Genomic DNA, 18,244 nt, shown 5'->3' with positions numbered 1-18,244 from the left:
TTCGCTTGTTGAGGTTGATATATCAGACTTCTCGTTGCAAGGCATGATCAACTCTAGTTGCCCTGCACTCTAGTGCCTGCTGCTTGTTTGCAATAGTGAAAGTCATCACATCACAATAAATTTGCCTAACCTTGTAAGCATCGGCATGTGAGAAAGGAAAATTCATCATCGAGGATGCCCCCTCACTTCAACGGTTGATCTACGATAACCAGAGCAATAACATGGAGGTATTCATCGTCTCTGCACCTAAACTGGAGACATTGGGCAAATTCGGGATCTCGCTTGACCCCATAGGTCTTATGGTACTGACATTTCACAATACTTCCACCTGCATTTGCTAGAGAAAGTAGTTTCATTTGCTTGAGAAAGTAGTTTCATTTGCTTGAGAAAGTAGTTTCATGTCATCCAACCTCTGTTCTAATAATTTTATGTTTTATTTTCTATGCTTCGTGAAGGATTTGGCTATGATCAGCCTAACTGCAATGCGGCAATCTGTCAAAACCTTGCTTTTGGTCATGTCTTATCAAGTGGACCTGGTCGTTCACTTGATTAAGTGCCTTCCAAACCTGGAGAACTTGTTTGTTGAGGTGATGATTCTCACGCCCAATGAAAAGCTTGTACCATGCATAGTGTAGCACTCCCTGCATCTCAAAGAGCTTGTGTTACATTTTGTCTGTAATGGATACACCCTATATCTAGGCATGTTTTTTTATTATATACTAGCAAAAAGGCCCGTGCGTTGCAACGGGAGAAAAAAAATCCTCTCATATCTATAGTTAGGTCAGTTGGACAAACTGTGCGTGGCCGGTTCGCAGGTTATGAGATCGAACCCTCCCATTGGCAATTTTATTTTTTGCCAGCTCTCCGGACCTGGGCCTCAGTGCGCCGCCAGGTGGGCTTTCATCGTTGGGCCAAAACGGGTGGCAAGTAACGGAATCAAATAGCGTACATTAAATTAACTGAAGCGGGACCAAACGAAACGGGACGAAACCAAGAATATCACCTACCTTTAATATTAGGTATAGATACATCTGTATCTAGGGAAATGTTCGACAAACTGATTGGCACGGGGGTCATAGAATTTATCGTTCATTTTCTCCTTCCATAGATCTTAAGTATCTTTCAACTTTTATGCGTTTTCAGGGAGGATTGATTGCTGATGGTGCAAGAAATATTTGGCGTCGCAAGCACAGTACGTTTGTCAAAGAACACATCATTCATTTAAAGACAGTAACGCTGGAAGATTATGAAAAAAGTGGGAAGAACACTAAGTTTGTGAGGTTCTTTATTCTAGAATGCAACGGAGCTAGAGACCATGAGGATTAAGTTTCGCTTTCCCTTGAACTTCACGCAAGAATTTTACGAACTGCAACAGAAGTTGTTCCTGTGGGAGAATAAAGCTTCCAAACGCGCCCATCTCAAATTACCAGCATGTTGCGATCATCTGTGCTTGGATTTGAAACACAGGCGTGTTGAATGCCTGGATTTGTCAGATCCATTCACTTGTGACTGCTGGAAACAAGGTTGTAGTTCGTTGCTCAAGCTAATACAGTTAGATGTTGTTGCGCCAATTCGAGACTGGGTTATGTCTAAACATGGCCAAACAATCCATTCGCCTTTTGCACTATTTTGTAAGCTTGTTATAACTTTGCTTTTGCGCTATACACCTGCTGTTCTGATAATTTGATAGTCTTATGTCATTTTATCTTGATGCTACAACATTTGTGTGTGGTAGTCGACCAGGGAACAAAAACATTTGGAAGAGAAGAGGCAGGGCCTTGCCTATTCTGCAATGAACGTGCATCTAGTGCATGTAAACCAGTGCGTCTGTAGTGACCGGACGACACTGGCTCCTTGCACACACACGCATGGCCGTGACTCTGCTTAATCTCAAACCGTGCTCCCAGCGACCTCAGACTGAACGTGACCCGTGGGGAAGTTTGGGACGTTGTGAGGGAGGATGGATCTAGAAACGTACGCCTTATTGTAGATTCAGGACCGTGCTTCTATGCGAATTTGTACGTGCCTTTCATGGAAATGCATGTTTGTGAACGAGTTTATTTCTGACTACAAACATTCGAGTCACGGAGGCATAGACGTGCGTCGGCTTCATAAGTAAGCGTGAAACTATAGTGCGGTGCTGCTGCCTTACATAGGACCGTGCTTTTGACAAGTCAGTGCCACGTTACCAGAGGCATGGTTCCCCACGCCTGCCAAAGCGACTGATGTGACTTGCTAGATCATAGTAACCCATGTCTCATGGAACGATCCAAGACGAGACATTGCTGACCTAGTAATTGTAGTATAGCTAACAACAGTCTTAAGGATTCAGTACGGTTTTGCGCCTCGCTAGCAGCACATTTCTTTAAAAAATAAAATATTCAAGGGATCAATATTTGATGTGCGTAGACCGTCACACACCTTTTGAAAGATTGCAAAAAATGAGATAGATGCCTTTATCCAAATAACCATGTCCAAGCATAAACTTATACTAGACGAGTATTCCTTGTAACGTTTCAAAAGAAGGCAACTGTTAATGATCATTCTTCGAGGATTGCCTTGATCATCAGGAGGTCATCAGTGTTCGCAAACCCTTGCCCCAAAAGATCACAGATGACGCTTTGCATCTTCTTTCTATTCTCCTTCAGCTTATGCACCTCCTCCTTCAGAAAATCGCTGTCCAGCTTAATCTCACCCCTCTGGTCCTTAAGATTCTGAATGGCACTTGTGAGAGACTTCTGAATGCGCTTGACGTCTTTATCAATGATACCCATCTGCTTCTTTTGCCTATCAATCTTCATGGTAGTTACATTAGTTCTTTCCATAGCTGCAACAAGATTCTCGAGCTTAAGGTTCACTTGTTCAATCTCCATTTTAAGCCTACTCATCTCTTCATTCTTTGCTTGCCTATCATCATTTCTCTCATGCAACATCCCCTAGAGCTTGAGTAGGCACCTCTGCATAATGATAGGCCATGGGTGGTCAACCCATTCGATGACTCCACATTTCACGCCTTTCTACGAACAAAAAGGAACAAAATGAGCAGAGACTATTAATACACTGCTGCACAAGCTTTGGGATATAATAAAGTTGACATATACTTGGTTTATAACCTCATTCAACTAACTATGTACTGTTTTTGTGTAATGTGGCATGTCAATGGTTAGGTACCCGCATAACTAATTATGGTACTTCGCCCACCCTGTCCACGGAGTTATTTCATAATTGTACTTAGTTTCTTTTAAGCCAGCTTGAATTAATATGGAGCTACCTCTGCAGTCAACTTATTTAGAGAGTTTTTTGAAGAATATACTGACCATTAAATAGAAGTCCCATTTGTAAACAAACATGAGAGTGTCTAGATCACTTCTTTTGTGTTCAGTGATGTATAATAAGTAGTGACCTTTACCTTTTATGTAAAGTAAAAGGACTACAGAATGTTCCTACAATCAACCGGAAAACACAAGAAGAAATCAGTCTAAGGACTACACAATGTTTCCTACAATCAACCGGAAAACACAAGAAGAAATCAGTCTTCTTTGGAAGATTACATGTCCTATATCCAAACAGTTTGATTCAACAAGAAAGTAGCTCGGATTTTTGAAAGTGACTAACTTTCACAGCACAGCCATAGAACCTCCTTCTCGTGTCAGTTCCTTCAAAGGCCACACACCTGAGAGGCTTGGTATCATGGAGAATACAGTAGAGAGGACGGTCGACCTATTTGCCACAAAAATCATGGTCTTCGATGGTATCAGGGTTCTCCTACAAGGACACATGAATGTTTAGAGCTCAGATCTTTTGTTGGGAAAACAAACCCAGTTCAACACTCTGCATGTAGCAGGAAATCACCTACATAGAAATCAAAATCCAGCTCAAGGAAGTTCAAGCCTTCCTTCCTTCCCTCTTCTCCGATCTTTGGTGTTGACATGGCACGGAGGGTGTGAGCAGATGCGGCGCCATAGGCGGCGTCGAATTCGAGAGGAGAGAGAGAGAGGATAGCGAGAGAGCGAGAGGGGAAATGAAAACGAGGGACTTCGACATGGTCCGGCTCGACCAAAGATTCCACCTACTCGCTAGACCCACCACCACCCTCCCCCGCTACCCCCCTTTTTTGCGCTGGGATGGCAAGGAGCCATTTACTTTTATCAGTAGTTTCAGTTTTGGCGAGCGAGTACACAAAATTACTTCCCTCTCCATAAATACATCGTTATGTGCGTCTCCTCTCCCGAGTCGCTTGCTCTTCCGCTCCCCCTCTTGTCTGGTTCCTTCCGTCTTACTTGCTTCGTCTTCCTCACTCTACTGTCCACACAGATAGATCTACGGTTCGCCCACTTGCTCTGAAATACAATAATTCTTCCCCTCATCATATTACTTATACGTTGCGCACTGTGTTTTGTTAGTTGGATTCCTGTTGTATGTTACCCTTTTAATTTTAGTTTTTGTGATAATATCTTACCCCTTTTAAGAGGTTCTATAGGGGAATAATCTTGGAGGATGACAGTTGATTTTTTTCCAGCTAGTTCGCTGCAAGCTTGTAGATTTGAGCAGGTCTGTGCGTGTTTTTTTGTTTTTTACAGAGAAACTGACATCAAGGGATATCACCATATCAGCATCTGCTCCGCTCTATCTTACTCGTTGAAACAAGCGTGTATCAGTGATTGATAACCCACAAGTATAGGGGATCGCAACAGTTTTCGAGGGTAGAGTATTCAACCCAAATTTATTGATTCGACACAAGGGGAGCCAAAGAATATTCTCAAGTATTAGTAGTTGAGTTGTCAATTTAGCCACACCTGGATAACTTAATATCTGCAGCAAAGTATTTAGTAGCAAAGTAGTATGGAAGTAACGGTAACAGTGGCAAAAGTAATAGTAGCAGTTTTGTAGCAATTATAACAGTGGCAACGGAAAAGTAACTAAGCAAAGAGAAATATGTGAAAAGCTCGTAGGCATTGGATCAGTGATGGATAATTATGTCGGATGCGATTCCTCATGCAATAGTTATAACATAGGGTGACACAGAACTAGCTCCAGTTCATCAATGTAACGTAGGCATGTATTCCGAATATAGTCATTTGTGCTTATGGAAAAGAACTTGCATGACATCTTTTGTCCTACCCTCCCGTGGCAGCGGGGTCCTATTGGAAACTAAGGGATATTAAGGCCTCCTTTTAATAGAGTACCGAACCAAAGCATTAACACTTAATGAATACATGAACTCCTCAAACTACGGTCATCACCAGCAAGTATCCCGATTATTGTCACTTCGGGGTTAACGGATCATAACACATAATAGGTGACTATAGACTTGCAAGATAGGATCAAGAACTCACGTATATTCATGAAAACATAATAGGTTCAGATCTGAAATCATGGCACTCGGGCCCTAGTGACAAGCATTAAGCATAGCAAAGTCATAGCAACATCAATCTCAGAACATAGTGGATACTAGGGATCAAACCCTAACAAAACTAACTCGATTACATGGTAAATCTCATCCAACCCATCATCGTCCAGCAAGCCTACAATGGAATTACTCATGCACGGTGGTGAGCATCATGAAATTGGTGATGGAGGAAGGTTGATGATGACGACGACGACGGATTCCCCTCTCCGGAGCCCCGAATGGACTCCAGATCAGCCCTCCCGAGAGAGATTAGGGCTTGGCGGCGGCTCCGTATCGTAAAACGCGATGAATCCTTCTCTATCATTTTTTTCTCTCCGAACGTGAATATATAGAGTTGGAGTTGAGGTCGGTGGAGTTCCAGGGGGCCCACGAGGCAGGGGGCGCGCCCAGGGGGGTAGGCACGCCCCCACCCTCGTGGACAGGGTGTGGGCCCCTGGTCTTGATTCTTTCGCCAGTATTTTTTATTAATTCAAAAAATATTCTTCGTGAAGTTTCAGGTCATTCCGAAAACTTTTATTTCTGCACAAAAGTAACACCATGGCAATTCTGCTGAAAACAGCGTCAGTCCGGGTTAGTTCCATTCAAATCATGCAAGTTAGAGTCCAAAACAAGGGCAAAAGTGTTTGGAAAAGTAGATGCGATGGAGACGTATCAACTGCCCCAAGCTTAAACCTTTGCTTGTCCTCAAGCCATTCAGTTGATAAACTGAAAGTGATAAAGAAATTTTTTTACAAACTCTGTTTGCTCTTGTTTTTGTAAATATGTAAAGCCAGCATTCAAGTTTTCAGCAAAGATTATGAACTAACCATATTCACAATAACATTTAGTTCTCATGTTTACTCATATCAATAGCATAATCAACTAGCGAGCAATAATAATAAATCTCAGATGACAACACTTTCTCAAAACAATCATAATATGATATAACAAGATGGTATCTCGCTAGCCCTTTCTGAGACCGCAAAACATAAATGCAGAGCACCTCTGAAGATCAAGGACTGACTAAACATTGTAATTCATGGTAAAAGAGATCCTGTCATAGTCATACTCAATATAAATAATAGTAATGGATGCAAATGACAGCGGTGCTCTCCAACTGGTGCTTTTTAATAAGAGGATGATGACTCAACATAAAGTAAATAGATAGGCCCTTCGCAGAGGGAAGCAGTGATTTGTAGAGGTGCCAGAGCTTGGTTTTGAAATTGAGATAAATAATATTTTGAGCGGCATACTTTCATTGTCAACATAACAACCGAGAGATCTCGATATCTTCCATGCTACACACATTATAGGCGGTTCCCAAGCAGAATGGTAAAGTTTATACTCCCCCACCACCAACAAGCATCAATCCATGGCTTGCCCGAAACAACGGGTGCCTCCAACTAACAACAGTCCTGGGGGAGTTTTGTTTGCAATTATTTTGATTTGGTTTGAGCATGGGGCTGGGCATCCTGGTGACCAGCCATTTTCTCGTGAGTGAGGAGCGGAGTCCACTCCTCTTGAGAATAACCCACCTAGCATGGAAGATACAGAAAGCCCTAGTTGATACATGAGCTATTCGAGCATACAAAACAGAATTTCATTTGAAGGTTTAGAGTTTGGCACATACAAATTTACATGGAACGGCAGGTAGATACCGCATATAGGAAGATATAGTGGACTCGTATGGAATAACTTTGGGGTTTATGGAAGTGGATGCACAAGCAGTATTCCCGCTTAGTACAAGTGAATGCTAGAAAGAGACTGGGAAGCGACCAACTAGAGAGCGACAACAGTCATGAACATGCATTAAAATTAATAAACATTGAGTGCAAGCATGAGTAAGATATAAGCCACCATGAAAATAAATATCGTGGAGGCTATGTTGATTTTGTTTCAACTACATGTGCCAAGTGAAGCCACTTGAATCATTCAAAGGAGGATACCACCCTATCATGTCACATCACAACCATTTTAATAGCATGTTGGCACGCAAGGTAAACCCTTATAAACTCCTAGCTAATTAAGCATGGCATAAGCAACTATAATCTCTAATTGTCATTGCAAACATGTTTCATTCATAATAGGCTGAATCAGGAACGATGAACTAATCATATTTACAAAAACAAGAGAGGTCGAGTTCATACCGGCTTCTCTCATCTCAACCAGTCCATCATATATCGTCATTATTGCCTTTCACTTGCACGACCGAACGGTGCGGATAATAATAATAGTGCACGTGCATTGGACTAAGCTGGAATCTGCAAGCATCTTAATACACAGGAGAAGACAAGATAATATGGGCTCTTGGTTAAATCAACAATAATGCATATAAGAGCCACTTCAACATTTTCATCATGGTCTTCTCCTCTCGACCCCCAAAGAACAAGAAAAGAAATAAAACTATTTACACGGAAAAGCTCCCAACAAGCAAAAGAAGAACGAGAAATCTTTTTGGGTTTTCTTTTAATTATTACTACTACAAGCATGGAAAGTAAACTAGCTAGAGCTACAACTAATTTTTTTTGGTTTTTCTCAAGGTTTTTCAAACACACAAGAAGAAAGCGAGAAAACAAAATAAACTAGCATGGATAGTACAATGAAAAAGTATGAGCACCGACAACTAGAATGAGTGTGTGAACATGAATGTAATGTCGGTGAGAAATACGTACTCCCCAAGCTTAGGCTTTTGGCCTATGTTGGTCTATGCCCATGGATCAAAGCTACTCTCTTTGGTGTACTGAGGAGGATCCTTGGGGTGCCACTGGTTGGTGATCACCTCCGGGTCCCACTGATAAACAGACTGATGGTGAGGATCAAGTGGTGGCCCCGGCTCGAGCTCTGGAGCTGGTGTTAGGCTCCAGTAGGCATGAATGGCCTCCGGCAGAACAAGGTACATGCCTGAAGATATGTTGAACAAAGAAGGAGCGGGCAAGGTAATAGTCTCAAAGTAATTTTTATCGAATATCAGTCTATAATTAAGCATATTTTTTATTATTCTTAACAATAAAATCATGTGCTACCATACTCTTATAGTCTAGAAAAATAGGAGGCAGCAACTTTTCCTCTTTCTCATAGTGTCTAATAGGTGTCTCAAAATATTTAGCAAGACGCGAAGCAAAGATACCTCCAAAGATGGGACCCTTCGTACGGTTCAGATTTAACCGCTTAGCAACAATAGCGCCTAAACTAAAAGTGGTATGACAAAACAAAGCATGGCGCAGAATAACAATATCAGGGGCACTAAGATTTCCACAGTTCCCGCGACCAATTAAGCATCTACTAGCAAATATTGCAAAGTAACGTAGAACAGGAAAGTGTATGCTAGTAATTCTTGCATCGTAAACCTTCCTCGTCTCCCCTACAGCGATCATATCAATAAACCCTTCCACATCGTTATGATGTGGTTCCTCTATGCTGCCCTCAAAGGGCAACTTGCAAACCCCACAAAAGTCATAAAGTGACATCTCCTTATACTCATCATATAAATAAAAATCCACCGAAGGTGGTGATCTCCTAGCATGGAAACGAAAATTTTGCACAAAAATATTAGTGAGTAAGAGATACCGATCGAGATGGTGGTGGAGGAAGTCGGTGAGGCCTGCATTCTCAGCCAAATAATAAAAATCATCATGAATCCCGGCTGCTCTCAAGAACTCATCACAAGGCCATTCACACGGCCGAACCTCCGCAGTGCGAGGGAGATTATATTTGGGCTTCTTACCCTCTTCACTTTGCTTATCATTCGAGCTTCAGCTCGAAGAGCCCCTCAATAATCTCTTCATCATTTTCTGAAAATTTCTAAAATTTTAGTAACTCAAAATAAAAGTGAACCAAACTCAATAAAATTGATAGCAACTACTCCCACAAGTGCCTAGAGACTATATCATGCATTAGAACTACTTGGGACCATATAAATTTGACATGCAAGCTCAAGAACAGGGTCACCTAAGCAGCAACAATTTGCAATGAATAAAGCACTAGAACAAAAACTAATTGGACCATTGGAGGAGTCACCTACCGAAGAACAATCCCCAAAGCAGTTTTGTGAGTGGAGCTTTGAGCAAGGAGATCGAAAATGGCAGCAAGATGAGCTAGAACTCGTGCTTGAGCTGGTTGGTGATTTTTTCTGGAGGAAGGAGTGTGTGGGTGCTGGAATAAGTGGAGGGGGGCCACCAGGGGCCCACGAGGCAGGGGCGCGCCCTAGACCCTCGTGGCCAGGTGGTGGCTCCCCCTGATGTGTTCTCAGTGCCAGATATTCTCAAATACTCTAGAAAAAAATCATATTTCAATTTCAGGGCATTTGGAGAACTTTTATTTTCGGGGTTTTTTTTATTGCAAGGATAATTCAGAAAACATTCAGAAAAAACTATTTTTGCTTTATTTAATCTAAATAACAGAAAGTAAACGGAGGGTACAGAGAGTTGTGCTTTCTAAATTCATCCATCTCATGCTCATCAAAAGGAATCCACTAACAAGGTTGATCAAGTCCTGTTAACAAACTCATTCCGAATCGCATGAAACCGGAGAATTTTCGAACATCACTAGGTTACCTCAACGGGGATATGCACATCCCCAACAATAAGAATATCATATTTCTTCTTGACAGTAGGAAGAGGAAATTCAAAACCTCCAATAATAATTGATGGAATTTTTCCAATAGAATTGATACTGTGGACTTGAGGTTGTTTCCTCGGAAAGTGTACCGTATGCTCATTACCATTCACATGAAAAGTGACATTGCCTTTGTTGGAATCAATAACAGCCCCTGCAGTATTCAAAAAAGGTCTACCAAGGATAATGGACATACTATCGTCCTCGGGAATATCAAGAATAACAAAGTCCGTTAAAGTAGTAACGTTTGCAACCACAACAGGCACATCCTCACAAATACTGACAGGTATAGCAGTTGATTTATCGGCCATTTGCAATGATATTTCAGTAGGTGTCAACTTATTCAAATCAAGTCTACGATATAAAGAGAGAGGCATAACACTAACACCGGCTCCAAGATCACATAAAGCAGTTTTAACATAGTTTCTTTTAATGGAGCATGGTATAGTTGGTACTCCTGGATCTCCTAGTTTCTTAGGTATTCCACCTTTAAAAGTATAATTGGGAAGCATGGTGGAAATTTCAGCTTCCGGTATCTCTCTTTTATTTGTAACAATTTCTTTCATATACTTAGCATAAGGATTCATTTTAAGCATATCAGTCAAACGCATACGCAAAAAGATAGGTCTAATCATTTCAGCAAAGCGCTCAAAATCCTCATCATCCTTTTTCTTGGATGGTTTAGGAGGAAAAGGCATGGGTTTCTGAACCCATGGCTCTCTTTCTTTACCGTGCTTTCCAGCAACAAAGTCTCTCTTATCATAACGTTGATTCTTTGATTGTGGGTTATCAAGATCAACAGCAGGTTCAATTTCTACATCATTGTTTGCTAGGTTGAGCATCAACAGGAACATCATTATTAGCATTTTCACTAGGTTCATGTTCATCACCAGATTGTGTTTCAGCATCAGATATAGAAATATCATTGGGATTCTCAGGTGTGTCAACAACAGGTTCACTAGAAGCATGCAAAGCCCTATCATTTTTCTTTCTCTTCCTCTTAGAAGGACTAGGTGCATCAACATTAGTTCTCTGAGAATCTTTCCCAATTCTCTTAGGATGGCCCTCAGGATACAAAGGTTCCTGAGTCATTCTATCCCCTCTAGTCACGACTCTAATAGCATTATCATTTTTCTTATTGTTTAATTCATTGAGAAAATCATTTTGAGCTTTAAGCACTTGTTCTACTTGAGTGGTAACCATAGAAGCATGTTTACTAATGAGTTTAAGTTTACCTTTAACTCTAGACATATAATCACTCAAGTGCTCAATCATAAAAGCATTACGTTTCAATTGTCTACCAACATAAGCATTGAAGTTTTCTTGTTTAACAATAAAATTATCAAACTCATCTAAGCATTGGCTAGCAGACTTATAATGAGGAATATCACCTTCATCAAATCTATAGAGAGAATTTACCTTTACTACCTGTGTCGGGTTATCAAGACCATGTATTTCTTCAACAGGTGGTAAATTCTTAACATCTTCAGCTTTAATACCCTTTTCTTTCATAGATTTCTTTGCCTCTTGCATATCTTCAGGACTGAGAAAAAGAATACCCCTTTTCTTCAGAGTTGGCTTAGGAGTTGGTTCAGGAAGTGTCCAATTATTTTCATTACTCAACATATTATTCAATAGCAATTCAGCTTGATCAACAGTTCTTTCCCTGAAAACACAACCAGCACAACTATCCAGGTGGTCTCTAGAAGCATCGGTTAGTCCATTATAAAAGATATCAAGTATTTCATTTTCTTGAGAGGATGATTAGGCAAAGCATTAAGTAATTGGAGAAGCCTCCCCCAAGCTTGTGGGAGACTCTTCTTCAATTTGCACAAAATTATATATCTCCCTTAAGGCAGCTTGTTTCTTATGAGCGGGGAAATATTTAGCAGAGAAGTAATAAATCATATCCTGGGGACTACGCACACAACCAGGATCAAGAGAATTAAACCATGTTTTAGCATCACCCTTTAATGAGAACGGAAATAACTTAAGGATATAGTAGTAACGAGTTTTCTCATCATTAGTGAATAGGGTGGCTATATCATTTAATTTAGTAAGATGTCCCACAACAGTTTCAGATTCATAGCCATAAAAAGGATCAGATTCAACCAAAGTAATTATATCAGGGTCGACAGAGAAATCATAATCCTTATCGGAAATACAAATAGGTGAAGTAGCAAAAGCAGGGTCATATTTCATTCTAGCATTCAAAGATTTTTCTTTCAGCTTAGCTAACAGTTTCTTAAGATCATATCTATCATTGCAAGCAAGAAAGTCTCTAGCAGTTTCTTCATCCATAACATAACCCTCAGGCGCAACAGGAAATTCATATCTAGGGGGAGAATCTTCATCATCACTTTCATCAATATTATCATTTTCAATAATTTCATTCTCTCTAGCCCTAGCAAGTTGTTCATCAAGAAATTCACCTAGTGGCACAGTAGTATCAAGCATAGAAGTAGTTTCATCATAAGTATCATGCATAGCAGAAGTGGCATCATCAATAACATGCGACATATCAGAATTAATAGCAGAAGCAGGTTTAGGTGTCGCAAGTTTACTCAAAACAGAAGGAGAATCAAGTGCAGAGCTAGATGGCAGTTCCTTACCTCCCCTCGTAGTTGAGGGATAAATTTTGGTTTTCTCGTCTTTCAAGTTCCTCATAGTGATCAACAGATATAAATCCCAAGTGACTCAAAGAATAGAGCTATGTTCCCCGGCAAGGGCGCCAGAAATTAGTCTTGATAACCCACAAGTATAGGGGATCGTAATAGTTTTCGAGGGTAGAGTATTCAACCCAAATTTACTGATTCGACACAAGGGGAGCCAAAGAATATTCTCAAGTATTAGCAGTTGAGTTGTCAATTCAACCACACCTGGATAACTTAATATCTGCAGCAAACTATTTGGTAGCAAAGTAGTATGGAAGTAATGGTAACAGTGGCAAAAGTAACAGTAGCAGTTTTGTAGCAATTGTAACAGTGGCAACGGAAAAGTAACTAAGAAAAGAGCAATATGTGAAAAGCTCGTAGGCAATGGATCAGTGATGGATAATTATGTCGGATGCGATTCCTCATGCAATAGTTATAACATAGGGTGACACAGAACTAGCTCCAGTTCATCAATGTAACGTAGGCATGTATTCCGAATATAGTCATACGTGCTTATGGAAAAGAACTTGCATGCCATCTTTTGTCCTACCCTCCCGTGGCAGCGGGGTCCTATTGGAAACTAAGGGATATTAAGGCCTCCTTTTAATAGAGTACCGGACCAAAGCATTAACACTTAATGAATACATGAACTCCTCATACTACGGTCATCACCAGTAAGTATCCCGATTATTGTCACTTTGGGGTTAACGGATCATAACACATAATAGGCGACTATAGACTTGCAAGATAGGATCAAGAACTCACATATATTCATGAAAACGTAATAGGTTCAGATCTGAAATCATGGCACTCGGGCCCTAGTGACAAGCATTAAGCATAGCAAACTCATAGCAACATCAATCTCAGAACATAGTGGATACTAGGGATCAAACCCTAACAAAACTAACTCAATTACATGGTAAATCTCGTCCAACCCATCACCGTCCAGCAAGCCTATGATGGAATTACTCACGCACGGCGGTGAGCATCATTAAATTGGTGATGGAGGAAGGTTGATGATGACGACGGTGATGGATTCCCCTCTCTGGAGCCCCGAACGGACTCCAGATCAGCCCTCCCGAGAGAGATTAAGGCTTGGCGGCGGCTCCGTATCGTAAAACGCGATGAATCCTTCTCTCTCATTTTTTCTCCCCGAACGTGAATATATAGAGTTGGAGTTGAGGTCAGTGGAGTTCCAGGGGGCGCGCCCAGGGGGGTAGGCGCGCCCCCACTGTCGTGGACAGGGTGTGGGCCCCCTAGTCTTGATTCTTTCACCAGTATTTTTTATTAATTCCAAAAATATTCTCCGTGAAGTTTCAGGTCATTCTGAGAACTTTTATTTCTGCACAAAAATAACACCATGGCAATTCTGCTGAAAACAACGTCAGTCCGGGTTAGTTCTATTCAAATCATGCAAGTTAGAGTCCAAAACAAGGGCAAAAGTGTTTGGAAAAGTAGATACAATGGAGACGTATCAGTGATCTACAGTCCTTTAACTCTATGTACCATTAGCCGAATGTTGAAATAAATTTATCTTTAATAATTAATGAACCCGAGTCTTATATACTGTTGCATCTCGCAGACAAACATGGCGTGTGGTGTTTGCAGGAACCTGAACTGTCCCGGTGTTGAATCTGATGTTGCCCAATCTTTCTTGATTGTGTCTTTGCCTCGTTGTTATGAGTCATGCGTGGTAAGTTTTACTACCAACCACGTGGCCAGTAAAAAACCTTCGTCACTGTCATTGTTGCAGTTACCTTTATTCCGCAGTCAGCAGCCACACGTATTCCTTCGCAACGAACTATACTGCGCATGCTTGTTTTTATTTTATAGGCCTTGATGTAATTAGAAGCTCAACTGTGTTGTATAGGTTTAATTAAATGTCATAGATGGTGCCTGTGCCTGTGCCTGAAAGCCGAGTAATTTCAAGGAAAAAAACACTTTCATGCATTTTTTCTGAAAATCAGTAAAACTTTTATATACCTTTGTTTTAATTTTACTTTTATGCAGTATGTCCCATGCTACTACCGAGACCAGGTCCTTTCTTTGATCTCTTTATGGAAAGATAAAGCTTTTGAGGATGGTTTTGAAGAAGAAGATTTTGACCTTGTATTCGGCACTACTGAGGAATTGTCTTACAAGATTAAGTTTACAGATGGCAACCACAGGTCTAAGTTTCATGGACGTGGATGGGAAAAGTTGATACATTACTATGATCTGTTTTACGATGATATTATAAAATTGGATTTGCAAGCAGAAGATTTCTTCTTTCCCATTGATTTGATGTTGAGTGAATCTCAAGGAGGTCACAAAGCCTTTCCCAAACCTTCCGTTGGTATGTTCTTTGTGCTCACAATGTAGTTTAAAACTGTAATTTTCCTTTTTAAAACCATTATTCGTTTATTTTAGTTTTAACTGTTCTATTCATTGCTTCACACATAGTGGCTAATACATGGTTGTGTTTATTTAGCTCTTGAAGGTCTCAGTTTATCAGAAAGGAGCTACATAGACAAGACAGTCTACTCCCGGGGCATAAAAGTTTGCTATATCGACATGGCTTGCATGATTAAACTAGTCCTGAATGCTAAACACATCCCTGCCATTACCATTGTGCACTGTCTATGTTTCACCAACGTTCACACAGACCGTTTGGTACGTCGTTGTTTCTTTCTCTAATCCACGTCAACATGTTTGTCCTCCTAATTTAATGCCAGAATAATTTGTTATTGTACAGAAAATCTCGGCTATTGTTACCAATGATCTTAGGATGAAGCTTGGATATCTTCCTCTCAAAGGCAGCATCAGGCTTGTTCAAATTTTCAGCAGCCTTGATTTACCTGGCACCTACTATATACACAATGATGGAAGGATGGCGATCACCGGGATTTCTGCTTTTGCAGATGCAGCCAGGCTTACAGTTGATTGCGTTGTACTCATGAGTATCCAGTGGCACACTATGCGCGCGGGGGGGGGGGGGGTCTGCTCTCACTTGTGATCACCGGTCTTTACAAAAAAACGGCATGACGCGAGACGTGTACGGTGATGGAGGGATGGCATTACACCACATATAAATTTTAACTACTGGTATCAAGTTAAGTATTGTATGTGTGTTATTTCAAACTATGAGTGCAGTTGAAATCCTCATAGTACACACCTAATAGAACTCATCAGTTCAAATTCTTATTTAGACTATGGTACTGAAAGCAGATGCAATCCTAAACGTGGTTGTTGTCGCTGTTGTTGTTGTTGTTCTGGTTGTTGTTGTTGTTGTTGTGGGTGTGTCTCTCGGTTCAAAATGTTTCCTTCGACATGTTTGCTCAGAGAGGCACTTGAACCTAGTGCGGGTTCGGTCCTATCTTATGAAGGCTCATGGTCATGCCTCTGTGCTTTGATTAACTTAGCTGACTCGTGCAGTAAGAGAGGCATGACCGTGAAGTTAGTGAAGGCATGGTCCTATAGTATAAGAGGAGACGGTCGTGCCTCTCAGTTGTCATTATTTTAGCTGAGTTGTGTACTCAGATAGGCACGTCGGTCGAGCAAGCAGAGGCACGGTCCCATATTACGAAGAAGACTTACGGTCATGCATCCCATGTCAAAAAGAAGAATTGCGATCGTGCGTCCGTGTTCAATATGTTTGTAGTGACACGTTGCTCGGAGAGGCATGTGCGTGAATCAAGTGGAGGCATGGAATCCGAATTGTTGCCACTGTTTGATGTCACTGTTCTTGCAACGACATCAGTTAAAAAATACTAGTCCAAACCGTCTCTCCAGATCCACCGCACCCGTCGCTCCTAGATGGATTTGATGCTTCTAGTACCAAGAGGGCAAGGCTCGTGCCACCGACGACGCATTCCTCTAGGTGTTTGGCGGTACCGGCAGGGACCGGTGAGGGTCCGCCCACTAGATCTGAGGAGCATGAGAAAAAAACTCGTCTGGACCGCATCAGCGATCTCCTGGACGTCATCCTAGGTGAGATCATCTCTCGTCTCCCCATCAGGGATAGCATCCGTACTCGAATCCTCACTCATCGGTGGCGTCCTTTATGGCGCACCGCTCCTCTTAATCTCGACTGCCGTGAGATCCCTGCCGCTCGTCTTTTTAAGCCTCTAGAAATAGTTCATATCGAGAAAATCTCCGTAGCGCCTCCTACCTGGGAGCTTGCCCGCGAAAGACACTTCGGAACTCGGTTCCGTCACAGATGTGGCACTGATGATACGACCCTTCCGGAAGCCATCCTCTCCGCCCATGGGGGCGCAGTTCACCGTCTCTGCATACTGGCGTGCTACCTCCAGTCCAGACCCTCCGCCGTCGACGCCTGGCTGAAATCATCCAAACTGAACGATCTCCAGGTGCTCGAGTTCTATTACATGTTTCCAGATTTCATGAGAGAGTGTGTCGTACAACCACTCACACACCCATCATCTGCGCCTTTTGCACCGGTGCCCTTCTCTCGGTTTGCATCCTCCCTACACACCGCCACCTTTTCTCTTTGCCAAATACCAGACAGTTACGTTCAGGCTCTTAAACTACCACTGCTCAAGAGGCTTTCACTTGTGGACATTGGTATATTAGACGTCTCGCTTGAAAGCATCATCCACTCTAGTTGCCCCATAGTCCGGTGCCTACTGCTTACTTGGAATATGGAAAGCTGTTGCATCAGAGTAAACTCACGTAACCTTGTAAGCATTGGAATTCACTGTGGACATGGCGAACTTGTTATAGAGGATGCCCCGTCACTTCAATGGTTGCTTAACGATATTCTGAGCAGCAACTTGCAGATAACTGTCATATCTGCACCAAAACTGGAGACCGTGGGAAAATTCCATGAATTTTTCTCTAAATCCAAGGTCACGCGTAACCCTACAGTTATCCAGGTACTTACTTTTCAGCTGCATTTGTCCGAGTAAACAAGTTTCATGTAATACAACCTTTTTTTTCAATTTTTAAAATCATTTTGCGTGCACCATGCAGGGTTTGCCAACAGTCAGCCTATCAACAGTGCTTCAAACGGTCAAGACTTTGCTCATCAAGATGTGTTTTGAAGTGGACGTGGTCGTTTCCCTGATGCAATGCTTTCGAAGCCTTGAGAACTTGTTTATCAAGGTGATGATTCTCACACACATTGAAAGCCCATATCATGCATACTGTACTACTTCTACTATATGTCTTAAAAATCTTGTCTTACATTCGTCTGTAAATTGGTATACCCGTGGCTAGACATGTTTTAGTATTACATACACCCGTATTTACAAAAAATCCAATATATACTTTACCAGGACGGAGGTAATAGAATTAATCATTCATCTGCTCTTTCGACAGAATCTCTATTTTTTTAGCTTAAGTATTTTCAATCTTCATGTACATCTAGGGAGGACTCTGTTACGGAGAAACAAATACATGGCGTCGTAAGCACCGACTGTTTGTCAAACGAGATGACTTTCGTTTGAAGACAATAACGCTGGATGACTATGAACCCTACTTGGTAAAAATTGAATTTGTGAGATTCTTTGTTATGAGTGCAAGCAAGCTTGAAACCATGAGGCTTAACTATCACTTCCACCAAGACTTCACAGAAGAATTTTACGAA

This window comes from Triticum aestivum, chromosome 3D, assembly GCF_018294505.1.
Source record: "Triticum aestivum cultivar Chinese Spring chromosome 3D, IWGSC CS RefSeq v2.1, whole genome shotgun sequence".
NCBI classification, from domain to species: Eukaryota; Viridiplantae; Streptophyta; class Magnoliopsida; order Poales; family Poaceae; genus Triticum; species Triticum aestivum.
Note: the sequence above shows the minus strand (reverse complement) of the source record.